Below are 25,126 nucleotides of genomic sequence, written 5' to 3' on the forward strand. Positions count from 1 at the left end.
TGTCTGCCTGGTCAATTTTCCTTCTTTTCTTTTTCCCTCACCCTGTCATTTCTCTCTTTGTATGGTATAACATTTCTTCCACCACCCTCCGTTTTACATTGTTTCCAGGGTTACTTTAACAAATAAAAGCACACCTGGTGGAAGGTCCAAACCACCACTACAAGTATGGAGATAAAGCAACGAGAGTCACAACAACAGAGAGCATGTAACACAGTCCACAAACACCTCCTGAAAGGCCAGGCCCTGTACAGTGTATGACCCCTCTATGCTATAATAGTGCTTGCAGGTGAAGGACACATAAAAAGCTATTAGAACACATAAAGGACAGAAAACCAGCCAAAATGATGAAAGGGAAGAATTCTCAAAAGAAATTCCAGGAAGTAATTACAGCTAGAGAATTGCTCCAAACAGATATAAACAATATATCTGAGCAAGAATCTAGAATAAGTAATAAGATTAATAGCTGGGCTTGAAAAAAGCATAGAAGACTGTGGAAAATATATTGCTGCAGAGATCAAGTAACTAAGAAATAGGTCACAACTAATTAAGAAATGTTGTAAATGAGGTGCAAAATAAACTAGATGCAGTGACAGCAAGGATGGAAGAAGCAGAGGGGAAAATAAGTTAAATAGAAAATAAAATTATAGAAAATGATGAAGCCAAGCAAAATAGAGATAAGTAAATATTAGACCATGAGGGGAAAATTAGAGAACTAAGTGATTCAATGAAATGTAATAATATCTGTATCATAATAGTTACAGAAGAAGAAAGAGAGAAAGGGGCAGAAGGCTTACTTGAACAAATTATAGCTGAGAACTTCCTTAATCTGGAGGAAGAAGAAGACATCCAAATTCAGGAGGCACAGAGAACTCCCTTCAGAATCAATAAGAATAGGTCTTTGCCACAGCACATTATAGTGAAACAGGCAAAATACAAAGATAGAGAATTCTGAAAGCAGCTAGGAAGAAAATGGGCCTTAACCTACAAGGTTAGACACATAAGGGGAGTAGCAGACCTGTCCACTGAAACTTGGCAGGCCAGAAGGGAGTAGCAAGGAAAATTCAATGTACTGAATAGGAAAAATGTACAGCCAAGAATCCTTTACCCAGCAAGGTTGTCATTCAGAGTAGGAGAGATAAAGGTTTTCCCAGACAAAAACCAAAGTTCATGACCATTAAAACAGCCATGCAAGAGATCCTAAGGGGGACTCGGTGAGTGGAATGCTGCAAAGACAACAAAGGACCATAGACATCACCCTTAAGCATGAAACCTACAGATAACACAATGACACTAAATCTGTATCTTTCAATAATAACTCTGAATGCAAGTGGACTAAATGCCCCCATCAAAAGACATAAGGTGTCAGAATGGATAAAAAGACAATATGCATCAATATGTTGTCTACAGGAGACCCATTTTAGACCTGACAACTCATTCAGATTGAAAGTTAGGGGATAGAGAACCATCTATCATGCTACTGGAAGTCAAAAGAAAGCTGGAATAGTCACACTTATACCACACAAACCAGATTTTAACTAGAGGCTGTAACAAGAGATGAAGAAGGGCATTATATCATAATTATGGGGTCTATCCACCAAGAAGAGCTAAAAATTGTAAATGTTTATGCCCCAAACTTGGAAATCTAAACATATAAATCAATTAATCACAAATATAAGCAATCTTATTGATAAGAATATGGTTATTGCAGGGGATTCTAATTCTCCACTTACAACAATGGACAAACAATCTAGGCAGAAAATCAATAAAGAAACAATGACCTTGAATGATACACTGGACTGTATGGACTTGACAGAAATATTCAGAACTTTTTATCCAAAAGCAGCAGAATACACCTTCTTCTAGAGTGCACATGGAACATTCTCCAAGAGAGAACACATACTGGGTCACAAAACAGCCCTCAGTAAATATAAAAGAATTAAGATCACGGGGCGCCTGGGTGGCGCAGTCGGTTAAGTGTCCGACTTCAGCAAGGTCATGATCTCGCAGTCCGTGAGTTCGAGCCCCGCGTCAGGCTCTGGGCTTATGGCTCAGAGCCTGGAGTCTGCTTCCGATTCTGTGTCTCCCTCTCTCTTTGCCCCACCCCCGTTCATGCTCTGTCTCTCTCTGTCCCAAAAATAAATAAATGTTGAAGAATTAAGATCATACCATGCATATTTTCATATCAAAATGCTATTAAACTTGAAATCAACCACAAGAAAAAATGTGGAAAGCCTCCAAATTCATGGCAGTTAAAGAACATCGTACTAAAAAATGAATGGGTCAACCAGGCAATTAAAGAAAAAAATTAAAAAATATATGGAAGCAAGTGAAAATGAAAACATGACAGTCCAAACCCTTTGGTATGAAGCAAAGGCAGTTTTAATAGGAAAATACATTGATATCCAGGCGTATCTCAAGAAACAAGAAAAATCCCAAATACAAAATCTAACCTCACACCTAAAGAACTATAAGCAGAAGAGCAAAAAAAATCATACCTAAAGGAACTATAAGCAGAAGAGCAAAGAACTATAAGCAGATGAGCAAAGCCAGCAGAAGAGAAATTATAAATAGAGCAGAAATAAACAATATAGAATCCCAAAACAAAACAAAACAAAACCCAGTAGAATGAAACAATAAACGTAACAGCTGTTTTTTTGAAAGAATAAAACAAAATTGATAAGCCCCTATTCAGAATTCTCAAAAAGAGACATAAACCAAACAAATAAAATCACGAATGAAAGAGGAGAGATCACAACAAACACCACAGAAATACAAACAATTATTAGAGAATACTATGAAAAATTATATGCCAACAAACTGGACAGCCTGGAAGGATGGACAAATTCCTAGATACCCACACACTACCAAAACTCAAAGGGACAGAAATATAAAATTTGAACAGACCCATAAAAAAGCAAGGAAATTGAATCAGTTATCAAAAATCTCCTAAAAAATAAGAATCCTGAGGCATATGGCTTCCCAGGAGAATTCTACCACATATTTAAAGCAGAGTTAATATCTATACTTCATAAGCTGTTCCAAAAAGAAAAGGAAGGAAAGCTTCTGGACATATTCTATGAAGCCAGCATTACTATGATTCCCAAACCAGACAGAGACCCCACTAAAAACAACTACAAGTCAATATTCCTGATGGACATAGATGCAAAAATTCTCAACATGATAATAGAAAATCCAATTTCACAGTGTATTGAAAGAATTATTCACCATGATCAAGTGGGATTCATTCCTGGGTTGCAGAGCAGGATCCATATTTGCAAGTCAATCGACGTATTACATCACATTAATAGAAGAAACGATAAGAACCATATGATCCTTTTAATAGATGCCAAAAAAGCATCTGACAAAATAAAGCATCGTTTCTTAATAAAAACCCTCAAGAAAGTTGGGGAAAGAAGGAACATACCTTCACATCATAAAACCCATATATGAAAAGCCCACAGCTAATATCATCTTCAATGGGGAACAACTGAGAGCATTCCACCTGAGATTAGGAACATCACAGGGATATCCACCCTCACCACTTTTGTTTAACATAGTGTTGCAAGTCCTACCCTAAGCAATCAGACAACAAAATGAAATAAAGGCATCAAAATTGGAAAAGAAGAAGTCAAACTTTCACTTTTCACAGAAGACATGATACTCTACATGGAAAACCTGAATGACTCCACCAAAAGGCTGCTATAACTGACACATGAATTCAGCAAAGTCACAGGATACACAATCAATGTACATAAATAGGTCGCATTTCTATACACCAATAATGAGACAAGAGAAAGAGAAATCAAGACATTGATCCAATTTACAATTGAACTAAGAACCATAAAATACCTAGGAATAAACCTAACCAAAGAGGTAAAAGATATGTATGCTGAAAAATATAGAAAGCATATGAAATAAATTGAAGACACAGAAAAATTCAAAAACATCCCATGTTCATGGATTAGAAGAACAAATATTGTTAAAATGTCAATAGTACGCAAAGCAAACTACACATTCAATGCAATCCCAATCAAAATTGTACTGGCATTCTTGTCAGAGCTAGAACGAACAATCCTAAAATTTGTATGGAACCACAAAAGACCCCAAATAGCCAATGTAATGTTGAAAATGAAAACCAAAGAGGGAGGCATCACAATACCAGACTTTAGCCTCTACTACAAAGCTATAATCATCAATACAGCCTGTTAATTGCACAAAAACAGACACATAGACCAATGGAATAGAATAGAGAACACAGAATTGGACCCACAAATGTATGGCCAACTAAGCTTTCATAAAGCAGGATCCAATGGAAAAATGACACTCTCTTCAGCAAATGGTGTTGTGAACGCTAGTCAGCAACACGTACTACAATGAAAGTCGACCACTTTCTTATACCCCACACAAAAATAAACTCAAAATGGATGATGAAAGACCTAAATGTGAGAGAGGAAACCATCAAAACCCTAGAGGAGTAAGAAGGCAACAACCGCTTTGACCTCACCTGCAGCAATTTTTTACTTGACATGTCTCTGGAGGCACGGAAAATTAAAGCAAAAATGAACTATTGGTACCTCATCAAGATAAATGCTTCTGCACTGCAAAGGAAAGAATCAACAATGGGTGGGCCAACATGGCAGGGAAGTAAGGGAATGCTTACTTCCCATGTCTCTCAAACAAAGAAGTGCTGAAACCAAAGGATTTTGAATCCCAAGAGTCTTGGAGGTAAAGAGACTGAGTCTCAAAGGGAGACACCAGAGCATCTTTGACAGGCTGTAGGTGGATAATTGTAAACTGGAGGAGATAAAATGGGCCACGTAGGCATGGAGGGGAGGGATCCCTTGTTGCAGAGAGACAGAGGGAAGAGAAAGAGCAGTTGAGGAAGCATAGTACTGTATCTGGACAAGAGAAAAACCTTGGACTAGGACTGGGAGGGATCCCATCTCTAACTGCGGGGCTTTCTTCAGACTGGAGCCAGCTGCCCTGTTCGAGCACCTGGGGAGGAGGGGATCCAGCCCCAGTTTCAGTGGTAAGTCAGGGGCACAGTTCGCAGTAAGAGAAAACAGACCCCTCCTTGAAGTGCTGTGGGACAGGACAAAGACTGCCTGTGTCTGCCACCCCCAGGCTCAGTAGTGAGGTCAGCAGCACAGTACACAGCAGGAAATGCAGCAGCACAGACAAAGCCAGCCAGGACCACATATCAGGCCAAACATACTGGTGCTTCCCCAGTGCCAGAGCACACACAGGGGTACTTTGAATCCTAGCCAAGCACCCGGGTCCAGGGAGTCAGCAGAGCAAGAAAAACCACCCCGTCTGTGCTGGCGGCACAGTGAGGATGACTGGAACAGAGTCCACCAGATCCGTGGAGAAGAGACTGGGGGATCGCCATTTTACCCCCAACAACCACCAAGGCAGGACCTCAGGGACCGGTTCATGGGGCCCATAGTGGAGGTGGGACCAAACATGCCCCTCTAAACCAGGTAACTGCATTTCTACTTGAGCAGGATAGAGGCTGTGGAACCAGACGGCTCCATCATCCAGACCAGTGCTGTAGCATAGGCTGTATTAATTCCAGGACAATTCTTGTTATTTAGATATATTCTTTCTTCTTGTCTCTTCCCTCCTCTAAACTGGTTACTCTGGTTGTTGGTTTTTTTCAGCAGATACATTTAATCAATTCTCTTGATACACGTTCTACAATTCCTTCTGTACTTTCCTTTCTCTCTGGAATAATCGAGCCATATGGTTTCCCTGGCTGGGTAACTTTATCTTTGTTCTAGGATTCAAAGTACCCCTGTGTGTGCTATGGCACTGGGGAAATGCCTCTATGTTTGGCCCGATATGTGGTCCTAGCTGGCTTTGTCTGTGGTAGCCACCTCCTTCTTTATTTTCTTTTTTATCTATCTGGATTAAGCCATCTAGTCTCTCTGCCTGGTCAGTGTTTATTTTCTATTTGTCCCTGGCCCCATAATTTCTCTCTTTGTATGTGCTCTTTCATCAGCACCACCTCCACCCTGTTCTTTACTTGTAGCTGGTGTTTTTGGTTTTTTGCTTTTGGATTGTGTGTGTGTGTGTGTGTGTGTGTGTGTGTGTGTTGTCTGTTTGTCGGTTTCTTTGTTCCCTTTATTTGTCTGTGTGTTTGCGTGTCTTTGTTTCCTGTTTGTCTATTTGTTTTCCATTCCAGGGCTACGTAAAGGAAGAAATCAAAGCACACCTCATGGAGGGTCGAAAACAGCTCTATGAGCAGAGAAATAAAAACACCAAAGTCACAACAACACACATCAAGTAACACTTTCCAAAATCCACCTCCTGAAGGGCCAGGCCCTGGACATTGTATGACCCCCCTTTAATATAGCAGTGCTCCCAGGTGCAGAGCACATAACAAGATTTTTTAACTCACAAGGGACACTTCCCCTCAAAAGAAATTCCAGGAAGAAGTGACAGCTAAAGAATTGATCAAAATAGATATAAGCAATATAACTGAACAATAATTTAGAATAATAGTCATAAGATTATTCACTAGGATTGAAAAAGGCATAAAAGACAGCAGAGAATCTATTACTGCAGAGATCAAGGAACTAAAAAATAGTCATGATGAATTAAGAATGTTATAAATGAAGTGCAAAATAAAATGGAGGTGGCCACAGCATGGATTGAAGAAGCAGAAGGGAGAATAGGTGAATTAGAATCAATCTTCTGCATGACATATCATAGTGAAACTGGAAAAATACAAAGATAAAGAGAGAATTCTGAAAGCAGCTAGGGCTAAACAGGCTTTAACATACAAAGATAGACACATAAGGGTAGTAGCAGACCTATGTACTGAAACTTGGAGGGCCAGAAAGGAGTGGCAGGAAATTTTCACTGTGATGAACAGGAAAAATATGCAGCCAAGAATCCTTGTTCCAGCAACCCTGTCATTCAGAGTAGAAGGAGAGATTCCTAAACAAGAAGGTTTTCCTAAACAAACAAAAACTGAAAGACTCATAACCACTAAACCAGCCCTACAAGAGATCCTAAGGGGGATTCTATGAGAGCAATGTAGCAAGGACCATAAAGTACCAGAGACATCACTACAAACATGAAACCTAAAGATAACACAATGACTCTAAATCCATATATTTCAATAATAACTATGAATGTAAATGGACTAAATTCTCCAATCAAAAGAGATAAGGTATCAGAATGGATAAAAAACAAGACCCATCTATTTGCTGTCCACAAGAGACTCATTTCAGACCTGAGAACACTTTCAGATTGAAAGTGAGAGGATGGAGAACTATCTATCATGCTACTGGAGGTCAAAAGAAAGCTGGAGCAGCCATACTTGTATCAGACAAACTAAACTTACTTTTTTAACTTTTATTTATTATTGAGAGACAGAGAGAAACAGAGCATGAGCAGAGGAGGGGTGTAGAGAGAAGGAGACACACAATCTGAGGCAGACTCCAGGCTCTGAGCTGTCAGCACAGAGCCCGACATGGAGCTTGAACTCACAAACTGCAAGATCATGACCTGAGCCAAAGTCAGTCATCTAACCAACTGAACCACCCAGGAGCCCCTAGACAAACTAGACTTTAAATTAAGGGCTGTAACAAGAGATGAAGAAGGGCATTGTGTAATAATTACACAGTCTATCCATCAGGAAGAGCTAACAATTATAAATGTCTATGTACCAAGTTCAGGAGCACCCAAATTTTTAAAAACAATCACAAATATAAGCAATCTTATCAATAAGAATGTGGTAATTGCAGGGGATTTTAATACCCCAAGTATAACAATGGACAGATGATCTAGACACAGAATCAGTAAAGAAGTAATGTCCCTGAATGATACTTTGGACCAGATGGGCTTGAAAGATATATTTAGAACTCTAAATCCTAAAGTAAGCAGAATATACTTTCTTCTCAAGGGCACATGGAACAATCCTCCAAGATAGACTATATACTGGGTCACAAAATAGTCCCCAATAAATACAAAATAATTGATATCATACAATGAACACTTTCTGACCACAATGCTATGAAGCTTGAAATCAACCACAGGAAAAAAGTCTTGAAAATCTCCCAAAGCATAGACATTAAAGAACATCTTACTAAATAACAAATGGGTCAGCCAGGCAATTAGAAAAGACATTAAAACATATATGAAAACATGAAAATGGAAATACAACAATCCAAACCCTTTGGTATGCAGCAAAGGCAGTCCTAAAGGGAAAATACATAGCAATCCAGGCCTATCTCAAGAAACAAGAAAAATCCCAAAACCAAAATCTAACAGCACACCTAAAGAAAATAGAAGCAGAACAGCAAAGACAGCCTACACCCAGCAGAAGAAGAGAAATAATAAAGTTCAGAGCAGAAATAAACAATATAGAATATGAAAAAAAAACTGTAGAACAGATCAACGAAACCAGGAGTAGGTTTTTTGAAAAAATAAACAAAATTGATAAACCTCTAGCCAGACTTCTGAAAAAGAAAAGGGAGATGACCCAATAGGTAAAATCGTGAATGAAAATGGAATTACGACAATCAATCCCTCAGAAATACAAGCAATTATCAGGGAATACTATAAAAAATTTAATGCCAACAAACTGGACAACCTGGAAGAAATGGACAAATTCCTAAGCACCCACACACTTCCAAAACTCAAATAGGAAGAACTAGAAAACTTGAACAGACCCATAACCACTGAAGAAATTGAATCAGTTACCAAAAATGTCCCAACAAATAAGAGTCTAGGACCAGATGGCTTCCCTGGGGAATTCTATCAGACATGTAAAGCAACGATAATACCTATCCTTCTCAAGCTGTTCCAAAAAATAAAAAGGGAAGGAAAACCTCCAGACTCATTCTATGAAGCCAGAATTACTTTTATTCCCAAACCAGACAGAGACCCAGCAAAACAGAGAACTACAGGCCAATATCCCTGATGAATATGGATGCAAAAATTCTCAACAAGACACTAGCACTTGAATTCAACAGCTAATATAAACAGAATTATTCACCATGATCAAGTAGGATTCATTCCCGGGCTGCAGGTCTGGTTCAATATTCACAAATCAATTAATGTGATATGTCACATTAATAAAAGGAAGGATAAGAACCATATGATCATTTATTAACAATAATACCTTAATAGTAAGGGAATTCAAGACCCCACTTACAACAATGGACAGATCACGTAAGCAGAAAATCAACAGGAAACAGTGACGTTGAACGACACACTGGACCAGATGGACGTAAAAGATATATTGAGAAAATTTCATCCTAAAGCAGGATACACATTCTTCTTGTGTGCACATGAAACATTCTTCAGAATAGTTCACATACTGGGTCATAAATTGGCCCTCACCAAGTACAAAAAGATCGAGGTCATACCTTGCATATTTTCACACCACAACACTATGAAACTCGAAATCAACCAAAAGAAATATTTCATAAATACCATGAATACTTGGATATTAAATAATATTCTACTAAAGAATTAATGCGTTAACCAATAAATTAAAGAAGAAATCAAAAAGTACATGGAAGCCAATGAAAATGAAAACACTACAGTCCAAAACCTCTGGGATGCAGCAAATGCAATCATAAGAGGGAAGTATAATGCAATTTAGGCTTTCCTAAATAAGGAAGAAAGTTCTCCAATATACAACCAAACCTCACACCTAAAGGAGCTTGAAAAAGAACAGCAAATAAAGCCCAGAAGCAACAGAAAAACAATGGGAAATAATAAAGATTACAGAAGAAATAAACAAAATAGAAACAAAAAAAAATAGACCAGATCATTGAAACCTAGAGATGGTTCTTTGAAAAAATTAACAGAATTGATAATCCACAATCAAGATTGATCAAAAAGAAAAAGGAAAGGACCCAAGTAAATAAAATTATGGACGAAAGAAGAGACATCACAACCAACACCTCAGATATACAAACAATATTAAGAGAATATTATGAACAATTGCATTCCAATAAATTGGTCAATCTGGAAGAAATGAGCCAATTCCTAGATACACATGAGCTACCAAAACTGAAAGAGGAAGAAATAGAAAATCTGAACAGACCCATCCAGTAAAGAAATTCAATCAGTAATCAAAAATCTTCCAACAAATGAGAGTCCAGTGCCAGATGGCTTTCCAAGAGAATTATACTAAACATTTAAAGAAGAGTTAGCACATATTCTTTTGAAGGTGTTCCAAAAATATTGAAATGTTAGGAAAATTTCCAAATGCATTCTCTGAGGCCAGCATTACCTTGATTCCAAAACCATACAAAGACCCCACTGAAAGGAAAATTTCAGACCGATTTCCCTGACGAACATGGATACAAAAATTCTCAACCAGATACTAGCAAACTGTATCCAACAACACATTGAAAGAATTATTCACCATGACCAAGTGGGATTTATTCCTGGGATGCAGGGCTGGTTCCATAACTGCAAATCAATCATTATGATAAACTACATTAGTAAAATAAAGGATAAGAACAACATTATCATCTCAATAGTTGCATAGAAAGTATTTGACAAAACACAGCATTTTTCTTGAAAAAAAAAACAGTCAAGAAAGTAGGGATAGAAGGAGCATACCTCCAGATCATGAAGGTCATATATGAAAGACCCACAGCTAACATCATCCTCAATGGGGAAATACTGAGTGCTTTCCACTTAGGTCAGTAACATGACAAGGATGCCCTACTAACCACTGTTGTTCAACATAGTATTGGAAGTCCTAGTCTCAGCAATCAGACAACACAAACAAATAAAAAGCATTCAACTCAGCAAGGAGGAAATCACACTTTCACTCTTGGCAGACAGCATAATACTCTCTGTGGAGAACCCAAACACTTGACCAAAAAACTGCCAGAACTGATAAATGAATTCAACAAAGTCGCAGGATATAAAATCAATGTACAGAAATCGGTTGCATTTCTATACACCAATAATGAAATAGCAGAAAGAGAAATCAAAGAATTGATCCCATTTACAATTGCACCAAAACCCATAAAATACTGAGGAATAAATCTAACCAAAGACGTGAAACAGCTATACACTTAAAACTATACAAAGCTTATGAAAAAAATTGAAGACACACACACAGACACACACACACACACACACACACACACACACACACAAATGGAAAAAAATCCATGCTCTTGGGTTGGAAGAACAAATATTGTTAAAAGGTCAATACTATGCAAAACAATCTACATATTCAATGCAACCTCTTTCAAAATAACACTAGCATTCTTCACAGAGAAAACAATTCTAAAATTTCTATGGAACCATAAAAGTCCCCATATAGCCAAAATAAGGTTGAAAAATAAAACCAGAGCTGGAAGCATCACAATTGTGGACTTCAAGTAGTATTACAAAGCTGTAATCATCAAGACAGTATGGTACTGACACAAAAACAGACACATAAATTAATGGAATGTAGTAAAGAACACAGAAATATACCCACAAACGTATGGCCAACTAATCTTTGACAAAGCAGGAAAGAATATACCATGGACAAAAGACAGTCTCTTTAGCAAATGGTGTTACTAACCTGGACAGCAACCTGCAGAGGAATGAACTTGGACCACTTTCTTACACCATACACAAAAATAAACTCAAATGTAAGACAGGAAGACATCAAAATCCTAGAGGAAAATACAGGCAACAACTTCTTTGACCTCAGCCACAGGAACTTGTTACTTGACAATTCTCTGGATGTGAGGAAACAAAAGCAAAAGTGAACTATTGGGAACCTCATCAAGAAAAAAGCTTCTGCACGGTGAAAGAAATAATCAACAAAACTAAAATGTAACCAACATAATGGGAGAAAATCTTTGAAAATGACATATCAGATAAATGGTTAGTATCCAAAATCTATAAATAACTTTTCAAAATCAACACCCATAAAACAAATAATCCAGTGAACAAATGGTCAAAAGACATGAATAGACACTTTTCCAAATAAGTCATCCATATGGCTAACAGACCCATGAAAAGATGCTCAACATCACTCATCATCATGGAAATACAAATCAAAACCACAATGAGATACCACCTCACACCTGCCAGAATGGCTAAAATTAACAACTCAGGCAGCAACAGGTGTTGGCAAGGATTAAAACACTGGATGTTACACTATTTTTGGGAATGCAAAGTGGTGCAGCCACTCTGGACCACAGTATGGAGGTTCCTAAAAAAAAATTAAAAATAGACCTACGCTATGACCCAGAAATTGCACTCCTAGGCATTTATCTAAAGGATACAAAATGCTGATTATAAGGGACACATGTATCCCAATGTTTATAGCAACATTATCGACAATAGCCAATGTATAGAAAGAGTCCATCGACTGACGAATGTATAGATAAGATATGGTACATATATAAATGGAATATTACTCAATGATGAAAAAGAATATAATCTTTCCATTTGCAACAACATGGATAGAACTAGACTGTATTATGCTAAGCAAATTAATTCAGCAGAGAAAGATAAATATCATATGATTTCACTTATATGTGGAATTTAAGAAACACAAGAGATGAACATGTGGGAATGGAAGCAAATATAAGATAAAAACAGAGAGGGAGACAAACCGTAAACACTCTTAAATACAGAGAACAACCTGAGGGTTGATGGTGGGGTGTTGGGTGGGGGAATGGGCTAAATGGGTGATGGGTATTAAGGAGGACACTCGTTAGGATGAGCACTGGGTATTATATGTAAGTGATGAATCATTAAATTCCATTACTGTAATCATTATTACACTATATGTTAACTTTGATTTGTATAAAAAGGAAAGAAAAAAACTAATTTAAAAAATTACATTTAACTTGATGAGCACTGAATAATTTAGAGAAGTGAATCACTATATTGCACACCTGAAACTAATATAAAGCTGTATGTTAACTATACTGGAATTAAAATTATAAACAAACAAACAAATAACTACGATTCCTGCTTTTACTCTATTTTTCTGCTCCCATAATGCAAATACTGTTTTGCTTATTATTATAATAATAGTCTTTTATGCTTTCTTCACTATTTTTCTTTTCTTCCATTACCTTTCTCTAATTTTTTTTTAATTTTTTTTCAACGTTTATTTTATTTTTGGGACAGAGAGAGACAGAGCATGAACGGGGGAGGGGCAGAGAGAGAGGGAGACACATAATGGGAAACAGGCTCCAGACTCTGAGCCATTAGCCCAGAGCCTGACGCGGGGCTCGAACCCACGGACCGCGAGATCGTGACCTGGCTGAAGTCGGATGCTTAACCAACTGTGCCACCCAGGCGCCCCTCTCTAATTTTGTTTTTTAAAGCTTTTCCTAAATTCCAGTTGGTCAGCATACAGTTTAAAATTAATTTTGTGCATTCAGTTTAGTGATTCAAAACTTATGTACAACACCTGATGTTCATCACAAGTGCACTCCTTCATCCACATCACCTATTTAACCAACCCACCAACAACAACCTCCTCTCTGATAACCATCATTTTGTTCTCAATGGTTAAGACTCTGTTTCTTGGTTTGCCTCCATCTTTTTCCCCCTATGGTCATATGTTTTGTTACTTAAAGTCAATATATGAGAGAAATCATATGGTATTTGTCTTTCTCTGACATACTTTGCTTAGTAAAATTATCTCTACCCAGCCACGTAATTGCCAATGGCAAGATTTTATTCTTTTTTTTTTTATGGCTGAGTAATGTTCTATTGTATCAATATACCATATCTTACTTTCCGTTCATCAGTTGATGGACATTTGGGGTCTTCCATAATGCTGCTATAAACATCAGGATGCATGTATCCCTTCAAAATGGTATTTTTGTATCCTTTGGATAAATATCTAGCAGTATAATCTGGGTCATAGGGTAGTTATATTTTAATTTTTTTTAAATTTTTTTCAACGTTTATTTATTTTTGGGACAGAGAGAGACACAGCATGAATGGGGGAGGGGCAGAGAAAGAGGGAGACACAGAATCGGAAACAGGCTCCAGGCTCTGAGCCATCAGCCCAGAGCCTGACGCGGGGCTCGAACTCACTGATGGCGAGATCGTGACCTGGCTGAAGTCGGGTGCTTAACCGACTGCGCCACCCAGGCGCCCCAATATTTTTGAGGAACCTCCATACTGTTTTCCAGAGTGGTTGCATCAGTTTCATTCCCACCAAGAGTGTAAGACAAATCCCCTTTCTCCCCATACTTGCCAACACCTGCTGTTTCCTGTGGTGCTAATTTTAGACATTTTTTACATGTCTGGGGTGATATATTATTGTAATTTTGATTTATATTTCCCTGATAGTGAGTGATGTTGAGCATGTTTTCATGTGTCTCTTAGCCATCTGGATGTCTTCTTTGGGAAAATGTCTACTCATGTCTTCTGTCCATTTCTTAACTGTATTATTTGTTTTTTTAGGTGTTGAGTTTGATAAGTTCTTTGTGGATTTTGCATACTAATCCTTTCTCAGATATGTCATTTGAAAATACCTTCTCCCATTCCATAGGCTTCCTTTTAGTTTTGTTGATTGTTTCCTTCAGTGTGCAGAAGCTTTTTATCTTCATGAAGTCCCAATAGTTTATTTTTGGTTTTGTTTCCCTCGCCTTGGGAGATATATCTAGTAAGAAGTTATTGTTACTGATGTCAAAGTGGTTACTGCCTGTGTTGTCCTGGAAGATGTTCATGGTTTCCTGTCTCACATTTAGTCTTTAATTCATTTTCAACATATTTATATGTATGGTGTAAGAAAGTGGTCCAATTTTGTTCTTTTGCATCTCGTTTTCCAGTTTTCCCAACACCATGTGTTGAAGAGACTCTTTTTCCCATTGGATATTCTTTCCTGCTTTGTCAAAAAATAATTGACCATGTAGTTGTAGGTATGTTTGTGGGTTTTCTATTATGTTCCATTTCTCTACGTGTAAATTTTTGTGCCAGTACCATACTGATTTGATCACTACAGCTTTGCAATATAAGCTGAAGTACAGAATTGTGACACTTCCAGCTGTGTATTTCTTTTTCAAGGTTGCTTTGGCTATTCAGCATCTTTTGTGGAACCATACAAAATTTAGGATTATTTGTCCTAGCTCTGTGAAAAATGCTGAAGGTATTTTGCTAGGGATTGTATTAAACATGTAGTGCTTTGGTAGTATAGATGTTTTAAAAGTATTTGTTCTTCCAATCCACAAGCATGGAATGTTTTCCATTTCTTTGTGTCATCTTCAATTTTTTTCATCAGTGTTCTATTGTTTTCACAACACAGATCTTCCACCTCTTTGGTTAAGTTTTTTTCCTGGTATCTTTTTAATTTTTGTGCAATTGTAAATGGGATCACTTCTTATTTTCTTTCTGTGCTTCATTATTGGTGTATAGAAATGCAACATATTTGTGTACTTTGATTTTGTATCCTGTGACTTTACTGAGCTCATTTATCAGTTCTGTTTTTGATGGAGTCTTTCAAGTGTTCTATATAGAGTATTATGTTGTCGGCAAATAGTGAAAATTTGAATTATTCTTGCCAACTTGGATGCATTTTTTTCTTTTGGTTATCTGATTGCTGAGATTGGTACTTCCAGTACTATGTTAAATACTAGTGGTGAGTAGTCAGTTTTTCTACATTGAGCATGATATTAGCTGTGAGTTTTTTAGGTACAAACTTTATGATGTTAAGATATGCTTCTTCTATACCTACTTTGTTGAGAGTTTCTCTCATGAATAGATATTGTACTATGGCATATACACTTCTTCATCTATTGATAAGATCACATTGTTCTTATCCTTTCCTTTATTAATGTGGTGTATCATATTTATTGATTTGTGGATATTGTGCTACTCTTGCAGATCAGAAGTAAAGCTCACTTAAAATGTGGTGAATAATTTGTTTGATGTACTGTTGGGCTCAATTTGCTAGTTTTTAATTGATAACTTTTTAAATTAAATTCAAGTTAGTTAACATACAGTGCAGTCTTGGCTTTAGGAGTAGAACCCAGTGATGCATCTCTTACATGTAACACCCAGTGCTCATCCCAAAAAGTGCCCTTCTTAATTCCCATCACCCATTTAACCCATCTCCTGTTCACCTCCCCTCCAACACACCCTCAGTTTATTCTCTGTATATAAGAGCATCTTATGGTTTGCCTCCCTCTCTGTTTTTATCTTATTTTTCCTTCCCTTTCCCTGCATTCATCTCTTATGTGTCTTAAATTCGACATATGAGTGAAGTCATATGTTTGTCTTTCTCTGACTGACTTATTTCTCTTAGCATAATACACTCTAGTTCCATCCACATTGCTGCAAATGGCAAGATTTCATTCTTTTTGGTTTCTAACTAATATTCCATTGTATAACTATATATACTACATCTTCTTTATCCATTCATCAGTGTATGAACATGTGGATTCTTTCCATAATTTGACTATTGTTGATACTTCTGCAATAAGCATTTTTGTTTATTAGGAATATTGGTCTGTAGTTCTCTTTTTTAGGCGTGTCTTAATCAGGTTTTGTTATGACGATAATGCTAGACTCAAAGAATGAATTTAGAAGTTTTCCTTCTGTTTCTATTTTTTCTTTTAATAGTTTGATAAGAATAGGTATTAACTCTTCTTTTTTTTAATGTTTGTTCATTTTTGAGAGAAAGAAAGAGATAATCCTAAGCAGACTCTGCACTTCATTGTGGGGCTCCATCTCACAAACCATGAGATCGTGTCCTGACCAAAATCATGAGTTGGATACTTAACTGACTGAGCTATCCAGGGGCTCCACGTATTAACTCCTCTTGAAATGTATGGTACAATATGCGTGCAGATTAATATGGCTCTGGACTTTGTTTGTTGGGAGATTTCTTAATAGTGATTCAATTTCTTTGCTATTTATCATTCTGTTCAGTGTTCTATTTCTTCCTGCTTCCATTTGGTCAGCTTATATGTTTTTAGGAATTCATCCATTTCTTCCAGGTGTCTGATATTTTGGCATATATTTTTTCATAATGTTCTCTTATAATTGTTTGTATTTCTGTGGTGTTGGTTGTTATATCTCCTCTCTCATTTGTGATTTTGTTAATTTTGGTCCTTTTTCTTTTCTTTTTGATAAGACTGTATGGGGGTTATCAATTTTACTATTTTTTTTTCAAAGAACCAGCTCTTGGTTTCATTGATCGTTTTTATTGTTTGCTTAGTTTCTATATCATTTATTTCTGCTGTAAGTTTAATATTTTCCTCCTTTTATGCCTTTAGACTTTGGTTGTTGTTCTTTATCTAACTCCTTTAGGTGTAAGGTTAGATTGTTTATTTGATATTTTTATTGTTTTTTGAGGTGACTCTGTATTGCTATATGTTTGCTGCATCCCAAAATTTTTTGACTGCTGTGTTTTCATTTTCATTTGTTTCCTTATATTTTGTGATTTATTATTTGATTTCCTGGTTGACCCATTCGTTGTTTAGTAGCAAGTTTTTTTAACTTCTATGCATTTGTTGTTTTCAAAATTTTTTCTTGTGGCTAAGTTTCATAGCATGGTGGTCAGAAAATATGTATGGTTTGATCTCAATTTTTTTGTACTTACTGAGGCCTGATTTGTGACCTAATGTGTGACCTATTCTTGAGAATGTCACATGTGGACTTGAAAAGAATGTGTACTCTGCTGCTTTAGGAGTGTTCTGAATATAATATATCTGTTAAGTCCATCTTGTCCAATGTGTCATTCAAAGTCATTGTTCCTGTGCTGATTTTTGCTTAGATCATCTGTCCATTGATGTAAGTGGAGTGTTCAAGTCCCCTACTATTATTGTATTATTAACAATGAGATCCTGTCTGTTTGTAATTAATTGTTTTATATATTTGGGTGCTTCTAAGTTGGGAGCAGATATATTTACAATTGTTAGATCTTCTTTATTGATTGTCCCTTCATTATGATATAGTGCCTTCTTCATCTCTTGTTACACTCTTTGTTTTAAAATCTAATTTTTCTGATGTGGGGCACTTGGGTGGCTCAGGTCATGATCTAATAGTCTGTAGGGTAGAGCCCCTCATTAGCCTCTATGTTGAGAGTGTGAATCCTGCTTGGTATTCTTTTTCTCTCCTTCTCTCTGTCCTTCCCCCCACTTGTGCTCTCTCTCTCTCTAATTAAATAAATAAACTTAAAAATCATCCAATCAATCAATCAATCAAATCTAGTTTTTGCAATGTAAATATTGTGACTCCATCTTTCGTTTAAAGTACATTTGCATGATACATGTTTCTCCATCCCTGCACATTCAATCTTCTTAGTTCTTTAGGTCTAAAATGAGTCAGTTGTAGGCAGCATATAGATGGGTATTCTTATCTTATCCATTCTAACACCCTATGTCTTTTGATTGGAGCACTTAGGCCACTTACATTCAGAGTAATTATTGATAGACATGCATTTAGTGCCATTTCATTATTTATTTTTTCATTGTTTCTGGAGCTTTGCTCTGTTATTTTCTCTCTCACTTTTTTTTTTCCTTTCCACTCAAAGAATATTCTTTAATATTTCTTGAAGGCCTGGTTTAGTGGTCATGAGCTCCTTTAGTTATTGTTAGACTGGGAAACTCTTTATCTCTCCTTCTATTATGAATGATAGCTTGCTGGATATAGTATTCTTGGCTGCAAATTTTTCCCATTCAGAACTTTGAACACATCATGCCAGTCCCTTCTGGCTTGCCAAGTTTCTGTTTGAGAAATCTCTAGCTTGCTTTATGGGCCTTCCTTTATAAGTTAGGGACTTCTTTTGTATTGATGTTTTTGGCATTATTTTTCTTCATCACTGTATTTTTCAAATTTAATTATATCGTGGTGTTGGCCTGCTTTTGTGGATTTTGATGTGAGTTCTATGTGCCTCCTAGATCTGGATGCCTGTTTCCTTCCCCAGATTAGGCAAGTTTTCAGACATTATCTCCTCATTTGAACATTTTTCCCTTTCCTCTCTCTTTTTCTGGGACTCCTATAATTCATGTTATTACATTGAATGGAGTTACCAAGTTCCCCAAGTCTGTATTCTTGTTCCATAATTCTTTTCTCTCTTTTGTTCACCTTTATTTTCCATTATTTTGTTTTCCACATCACTTTTTCTTTGCTCTGCTTCTTCCATCTTTGTTTTGAATCTCAATTATCACGTCTTTCATTTCTGACTAATTCATTTTTAACTCTTTTATCTCTCTGGTAAGGGCCTCCTTGAAGTCATCCATTCTTTTCTCAAGCCCAGTGAGTATCCTTATGTTGTTGCTTTAATTTCTCCATCAAGCATGTTTCTTATAACTGTTTCACTTAGATCCCTGGCCGTGACCTTATCTTGTTCTTTCATTTGGGATGAATTCCTCCATATTGGCATTTTGTCTAAGTCTACTTTCTTTTGTGTGATGGAAAATCCCATTATGCTTCTGGCTCCTGAGAGTAATGGCTTTATGAAGAAGTGATATAGTGTCCAGGGCCTGTCACTACATAAAGTGTCTCTGGTCTGTACTGCATTTTTTCTGATGTTGTGTTTTGGCTGATCTATCCTTCCCGTCAGTTGTCTGCAGAAACTCTCTTTCCCTGCAGTGGCAGTGTTTGGCTCTTGGCCAGAATATGGAAAATTTTAAATAGGTGAGCTCTGGTCTGCTTGTGAAGTGAGAGCTGATACTAATTCAACTAGAACTAAAGTTCTGAGGAACTCTGTGGTGAGAACATGTGGTATGGGCAGGGGATTCTGCTTGTCCTCTGGGGAAGGAGTCTGCTGCACTGGGACTGAGGCAAGCTTGACTTAGAAGGTCAGTACTTGCAGAATGAAAGGGTGGGTTACCTGGTGTATTCAGCTAGGTAGCCCTTGCTGTCACTGTGCTGCTTATTGCAGGTGGCTTTGTGTTTATGCTGAGGGTTGGGGAAAGGAAAAGTCTCCAGCCAATTGCCTTGTCTTCAGCAAGGCACCTCTTTGCATGCTGCCTCTCATGGAAGCACTCAGAAAAGTGAATAGTCTCCCTGCTGTGTGTCCAAGCAGTTTCATAGTTCACTCTTTACACATTGTTTGCCTCCAGGTTATTTGTTTACTTCTCTCTAGGAGCAGCACATTGCCCTCCAGGTTCTATTCCAGCCAAGTCTGCTGACTTTTAAAACTCTAGGTTTTAGAGACATTATGTATGCAGCCACCTGTGCTGGCCTTCCTTGTGTGTGTTTGTGTGAGAGGTTGTCCCATTGCCCTGGGACTGAGGCAATTTTGACCAAGAAGGGCAGTTGCAAAATAGTGCAGTGATTGGACTGCGCTTGATGTAAGGGATTTGATATAAGCAAGTTAGACATCCCATGTTGGGGATGAGCTTCTTTCAGCAAATGGCTCTGAGTTTATGCTGAAGGGCAGGGGAGGGAAATGGCACTGGCTAGCTCCTTTGTCACTGCATATCCATAAAATCTGCCCCTCATGGACATTATTCCAAAAAAGAGAGAATAATCTCCCTCTGTGACCCAAGCATTCTTCAGATTGCTGTTTCCACATTGCTTGCCCCCAGGTTGTTTTATTATCTTCTCTCCAGAAGTATGGCAGTGCCCTCATTGCTCTCTCCAACTCAAGCCCACCAACCTTTAAAACCTGAGTTTTTAAGTCCTGCTCATTGAAAAAACTCACAGAACTCAGCCTCTATTGTTTCCCCAGCCAATGACTTTGGAGAAATGTTCTTCTTGTGCATTCTTCTGTGTGCTTCTCTATGGCTTTTCTCTGCAACCACAACTACCTCCCCTCTACCAGTACCTATGATCTGTTTCTCCCCTAAACCAGTCTACACACTTCCTACCTTCTTTAATGTGGCTTCTTCTCTCCCTTTAGTTGTGGAGTTTGTTCTGTCAATCTTCAGGTTAATTTCTGGGACATTTAGAATAATTTGATATGTATCTAGCTATATTTGAGGGATGAGACAAGCCTGGAGTCCTCCTACTCTGCCACCATCTTAGCTCTCCTTTCCTCTTTTCCTCTAATTTCAAATTACCTGCTTTTGAGCTCACTAATTCTTTCTTCTATGTGATCAAGTCTACTATTGAAGATCTGTGACATTTTTCAGTACAATCAATGTTATTCTTCTCCACAATTACTCTTTTTTTTGTTTGTTTTACTGATTTGGTTTAGTTGTCTGTTCTCTAGTAGCTCACTGAGCTTCATTAAAATGTTTAATTTGAATTCTTTATTAAGCAATTTGTAGATCTCTCTTTCTTTAGAGTCTGTTACTGATGATTTTTTTTTCCCTTTGGCTGTGTTATGTTTCCCTGATTGTTTTTGATCATTTGTGTTTGTGCTTGTGTCTGCACATTTGAAGATGTAAGCATCACTTTCAGTTTTTATAGACTGGTTTTGACAGGAAAAGAGTTTCACCAGTGAATCAATCCAGAGATTATGGGTGAGTTATCTTTTAGGTTTTATGAGACATCATTTATCTGGAATCCTCACATATGTAGGTCTTGTGCTTTTGTCAATATTTCAATGGGCCTGGCACTTGGGTCCAGGGGAACTGGCCTGGTGTTTGAATCTATGTGTGTGCCCCTTGAGCCTTGGTTGACAGGAGTCAGTGTGGAACCTCAATAAATGGAGTCGTTCCTATCACCAGGGTCTTCTGAGGTTGATTTTGTGGCCGTGTCTATAGTTGCAGTCTTGGAGCCTGTGTCTGTGGGGTCCAGCCTTAAGTCTGGGTCATAGAGGCCAAAATGACACTTGGGAAGGCCTTGCTCCTGTCTGTCTGGACCTTGAGCCCAGCTGGCACTAGGATCTATTGGGATATGCCTGGACCCTTCATCCATAAGGGTGGACTAAATGTTTGGGAATTTAAGGGCAGGCCTGGAGCCTAGGTCCAAGGCACAAACCTAGGTTCTAGTTCACTGAAACCTATGGAAGTTGAAACTAAACTGGCACCTGTCAGAACACTTCTTAAGGCTGGAACCAATGTAGAATTGAGGTAGGCATGGAGTCTGGCTCTATAGAGATTGGCCTTGAATTTGCCTCTATTAGGACTGCTGTGTTGCATGGAACAATGGAGGCCAACCTACAGCCTGTAGCTATCAAGTTTGGTCTGGAGCCTCACACCACAGCGGCCAACCTTGTGCTGAAGTGCACTTGGGCAGACCACATGCTAAGATCCATAGCAAAATCAGGTAATCACTTCACTTTCCTTCCCCTACACAGAGAGTAATTTCATGCTTCAATGCCCAGTCATAGGGGAGAAGTGATGTGGGCAACGTAAAACTGTCTTTCTTACCCACTTCAAAGCATCCTTTCTCATTTCTGAGTTTTATCCATATGCTTAATATCTCACTTTAATTATTTAGCCCTCCTGAAGGTATTTTTGTGCAACGATATCTGTTCAAATGTATGTTTCTGTATGAAATGAGCATTGGAAACTCCTGTCATCTTGCTGATGTCACTTGCTAATATAACAACAGTTGATTGTACATCCTTAGTGGAAAAGATCAAAGGAAAAAAAAAACAGATTAAAAGAAGTAAAAGGATGGTTGAATGAATGAAAAAATGAATGTTTAGTTGATATGTTAGTATTAGTAGTATTAGTGTTGCTACTCTTATTCTGAGACTATTATATGGGTATTTTTCCCAAAGAAAATTAATAATTATTTTTATATTGTTGATATACAGATGTTTTGGTATAGAACTAAAAGGATATACCTTTAATATTGATGAGGTAAAATAAAAATACATGTAGTCTTGAACATGAATTGGAGATATCAATATGAACACTTGAGGTATTTCATCTTTATGAAAGCATATTTCCAAAGGAATTTAGTTTAGCAAATATGGAGTAGCCCAATTTTCCCTGGTCCTCATCATCATTACAACTAAAAAACCTGAATATAATACAATAAATGAGCACTTTCTTTCCCTGTGAGAGAAAGCAAACTGTAGACACCCCTCTGTGTTTCCTTATTTCCGTTCATATATCCCAGTGAACTGAAGTCTATACTTGAAACCACCAACAGGTACAGATAAAAAGCTGCAAAAGAGTACCTTTTTTCCCTCAGCAAAGTGATCAGGTAAAAAAAAAAAAAAACTTTTTTTTTGGTAATACTTGTCTTACTTTAGCCAAACACAAATGAAACAAAGTATGTACCCCCTTTCCCCCATGGTGTCAGAGAAGCCGAAAGAAATTTTTCCTTCCAACCAAACTCACCCCACCCCATCCCACAATCCATAAACAGAAAGTGCATTTCAATTATTCCACTGAAGAATGATGGCAGGTCAAATGGGATTTAATCCCATTTGCCTGGAAGAAACAGCCTGAAGCCCAATTCTTCTCACCATAAAATTTAGCTGGGCCAGAAGAACAAACATGTTATTTGTTTTCCCTGCCAGGGTAATATCAACAACATCCAGTTGCAAGTTATGCCTCCACCACATCCAGGCATCAAGGACTCTCACTGAGGTGTATTAGGGAGAGCTAATCAGCATTAGGCTTTACCAGTTCCCTCTATGTGGACAGTCTATTGCAAGGACAACTTCCACCTCCATCTAGCATCAGTCAGACTAAATAAGAAGGTGTAAGTGTTACTCTACTTTTGCCCACCTCTGGTGTCAATGGGGTCCAGTAGGAAGTTGCATTTTATTAAACAAGAAGCAACGAATCATACTTAGCATTCTTGTTTCCTCCTTTCCACTGTCGGTGGAATCCAATGTAGACCCAAACTTTCATTCTAACCTGTCATCAATGAGTTGAAATAAAGTGGTGGGAAGTGAATTAGTTGACAATTGATTTGCACTCTTTTATTATGACAGCTCTTAGTGGAGAGCTGAGCTTCTGCACAACTGGGTAGCAACAAGCAGTGGGGATCAGCACTGCACATCCTCCTCCACTCTAGATGCAATTGGATATATTGAGATGCTGAGCTTATACCCTTATTAGGAGGCAATAAAATAGTGTAAGCCATAGTCATCATTCAACAGAAAGGTCATCAGGTTTGAGGAGAGTAGAACTTTCACCCCACCCATCTCTAATGAGGCAGTATGACACTTTTGCTGAGGTGATATGAGCAGAACAAAGCAGAAAGATGATCATGACACTTACTTGATTCTTGTGATACACCCCAACAGGGAGGCAGACTACTAAAAACAGAAGAGCAAATAGAATACATAGTCTCATAATACAATACTCAAATGTTGAGAATAAAATTCAAAATGACTAGCCAAAACTAAATTCAGGAAAATCACAATGTGATGGAGGAAAAACAATCAACAGTTGTCAACATAGTAATTAATCATATTTTGGAACTCTCTGACAAAAACTTTAAAGTGGACATCATAAAAATTCTTCAGTAAGAAAATATAAATTTTCTTTAAATAAATACATAAAATAGAAAAAATATAAAGGAAATAGAGGTTATTAAAAACAGACAGAAATTATATAAGTAAAAAATAAGTGAAATTTAAACAGATTTCAATGGGCTCAGGGTCACCTGCATGGCTCAATCTGTTTTGCGTTGGACTCAATTTCAGCCCAGATCATGATGTCATGATTTGTGGGATGGAGCTCTGCACCAGGCTCTGTGCTGACAGCACATAGCTTCTTTGGGATTCTCTCTCTCCCTTTCTTGCTGTCCCTCCCCAGCTCATGATCTCTCTCTCTCTCTCTCTCTCTCTCTCTCTCTCTCTTTCTCTCTCTCTCCCTCTCAAAATAAACACAAAAAAATTTTAAAAATTCAAGGGGCTCAATACAAAAATGCATGTGACAGAAGATAGAGTTATTGAATTTGAATAAATATAAATAAAATATACTAATCTGAGGAAGAGAAATAAAATAGGGTATAAAAACAGAAAAGAATCTTATGGACCAGTGGAATAATAAGAAGCAATCAAATTTTCATTTTCTCAGAATCCTAGAAGGACAGTAGAAAGTGTGACTGAAAAAATATTGAAGGGATAATAATGAAATATTTTCAAATATGGCAAAAAATAAAAACTACAGACTCAAAAGCAAATTCCAAGTACAAGAAACCCAAATAAATCTATGCCAAGACACATATTATTTTTTTTCAATATATGAAATTTATTGTCAAATTGGTTTCCATACAACGCCCAGTGCTCATCCCAAAAGGTGCCCTCCTCAATACCCATCACCCACCCTCTCCTCCCTCCCACCCTCCATCAAACCTCAGTTTG

The sequence above is a fragment of the Prionailurus viverrinus genome, chromosome X, assembly GCF_022837055.1.
Source record: "Prionailurus viverrinus isolate Anna chromosome X, UM_Priviv_1.0, whole genome shotgun sequence".
Classification (NCBI taxonomy): Eukaryota; Metazoa; Chordata; class Mammalia; order Carnivora; family Felidae; genus Prionailurus; species Prionailurus viverrinus.